General features: G+C 39.7%; 1 long non-coding RNA gene across 1 annotated transcript; it reads right to left on the bottom strand.

Moving 5' to 3' along the window:
- Positions 1 to 284: 284 nt before the first annotated feature.
- LOC115919982 lies at positions 285 to 2375 on the bottom strand. Its single transcript, XR_004062103.1, has 3 exons — positions 2270 to 2375; positions 1732 to 1830; positions 285 to 568 (listed from the first exon to the last, which is right to left on the bottom strand). It is a non-coding gene; the product is annotated as an uncharacterized LOC115919982 (long non-coding RNA).
- Between the last annotated feature and the right edge of the window lie 223 nt (positions 2376 to 2598).

Below are 2598 nucleotides of genomic sequence, written 5' to 3'. Positions count from 1 at the left end.
CGATCCCCGGCAAGTCACTCATGTCCTCAATTAAGGCACTTTAGCTAAATTGGCTCTCTCCACCCATAGAGATACCCGGTAGGATGCGATTTTAATTATTTTCTTTCAGAGACTAATTAATAACTATGCAAACTCATGCATGAGTCATTAGTGGTATGATTCAAATTCCATATCATCTTAGAGGGGTTACTTTATGTTATTAATATATATGAAAAATAACTCGAATTCAATATTCTATTTAAATATCTTTATATAGCGTCCACTATATTTTTTGTTCTGAATTTATTCGCATATATAATTATACAATACTTACTCGTGCATTGTTGGCTGAAATCACCAACGGCACAATACTCCCATCGGGTATCAGGATCGGTGGTGTAACACCAGGCGGTGAATTCATTGTCGGGGTTTCTGCAGTAGTTGTGATCTCCAAGGCCCGCATTAGGGTATTTGGCGGGTGTCAGGGCTTTAATCTTTGGGTTCGGAGAGGTCCAAGATAGGCATTCTTTACCGGAGATGGTCTGGGCCAACTCTCCCCTGTAGTTGGTCCCATTTGGATCGTCGGTGCCTAAAAAAAATGATTAATGTGGGCTTTCGCATTCTTTTATTCATTTAAGCGAGAATGACATTAAATTGAAATTAAAGATTTATTGACCATTCGGAAACTTGTTTCTCACTGCTAAAATTTTACAGAAATCAATTTACTAATCATAATCATACAGTGATGGTAAACTACATTCATAACAGCTTTAGTTGGATAAGTTACTCGAAATAAGTTATGTACGATCAGTGGCGTACGCAGGAATTTTTCAAGGGGGGGGGGGGGGGTAAAATCGGGCCAAAAAAATCGCAACGACTCAGCCAACCGCTAAATGAGCGGGGGGAGGTGGTAAGAGGAAACTTTTTTTTGTGGGGGGGGGGGGTCTCAAAAAATCGCAACGACTCAGCCAGGCGCTGAATAAGCGGGGGGGGGGGGGGGGTCGGTAAGAGGACACTTTTTTTTTTTTGGGGGGGGGGGGTTCCAAAAAAATCGCAACAACTCAGCCAGACGCTGAATAAGCGGGGGGGGGAGGGGGGGGGTAAGAGCACACTGGTTTTTTTTGGGGGGGGGTCTCGAAATTTGAAAATTTGACATTTTGTTCCGTTGGGGGGGGGGGTAAGGTCACCTTTTTTAGGTCAGCCATTGGCATAAAAAAATTAAAAAAAACTAGAAAATCGAAAGGGGGTTTTAACCCCCCCCCCCCCCCCCCTGCGTACGCGCCTGTGTACGATGAGGATGCCGAAAGAGCATGGTAATAAAGGCATCTGATAGAATTGAGTGCTTTTGAAATGCCCTCCTAGACTACTTTCATATTCTGCATGGTCCTTCTATAAATACAGACATGTATGGTTCAACTTTCTTCCTTTAAAAAGAAAGTCTCTAAAAAAATCTAAGTGAAAGTGCAAAAAAAAATTAATAGCGTTTTTTAATCAACTAACATGTCATGGTCTGCAAAACTATCGGCATCTTTTTTTAAATCTAGATCTCATTTATATAATGTATTTTACCTGTCTGGTTGGAGGGCGTGGAGGGACTATGAATAATCCAATTAACATGCTTAAGAGTCATGTAATATGTCATGTGCAATGTATCCTAACTTTAAGTTGTGAGACTGTGTAAAAATCACTCTTAAATATTTGTAATATTATTATTTATATATTGGTACATTTCAAAGAAAAAAGTATACTTACAATGCGGGATGCTTGAAACAAGCACGAATGTAGCAGCGAGTGCCATGTACAAGAAAAGTTGGGCCATGTTCAAGACGTTTTGTCGGACTCAAAGAAGAACTAAAAATTCAAAAATAATGTGAAAGAGAATATTCAGCTTGTTGTTGGAATAACGAGGAGGATAAACGAAATGACTATGGCCCTTTACTGCTTACTGACACAATACAAATACGGCAATGGTTTATAGAGAAAGCTACTTAGAACTGGTAGGTCGGTGGTAACAAGATCAGAAATAATGATGAGCTAGCCATGATATTCAAATAGTTGTAATGTTGGCGTATTATTAAAATCGTCCAATTACCCTTTCTATTGTAATCTCTCAAAGTATCACTCAAAGATGTCAAATAATACTACTTCTATTTCACCCTTCCATGGTGCAACAGGAAGCAACTTATTCCTTACAGGCCAACTGTATCTGATCTAGAAACATATATGCGGCCAAAATGCCATGCATGATATTTGATAGAGATACTTAGAGGAAGAGAGAAAATATACTCACCCTGCTCACAGTATCAAAAGCTTTCGGAGATTTTCTGTCCTTCCAATCTTGCTGTGCAACTGCCTGCTGGATCCTCGATATGAAGCTGGAAGGATTGGATGCCCACATTTATAGTATTACAAGTAGAATACATCCCCACAGTATATCAAACTTGGGTTTTGATTGGTGGAAAGGACAATTTTCACCCATCCCATCAGTAATGATCAAAAGGAAAATAAACCAATCAAATGAAAGTGTCGTAGGCCACTCAGATTTGTCCAAAATATCATCAGGCCACACACCCGAATTTCGCAGGACATAAACATATCATCTGAAATGCGTGACTGGTA

This window comes from Strongylocentrotus purpuratus, unplaced genomic scaffold (assembly GCF_000002235.5).
Source record: "Strongylocentrotus purpuratus isolate Spur 01 unplaced genomic scaffold, Spur_5.0 spur5_contig_866, whole genome shotgun sequence".
In the NCBI taxonomy this organism is placed as follows: Eukaryota; Metazoa; Echinodermata; class Echinoidea; order Camarodonta; family Strongylocentrotidae; genus Strongylocentrotus; species Strongylocentrotus purpuratus.
This window is presented reverse-complemented; position numbering and strand designations above follow the sequence as displayed.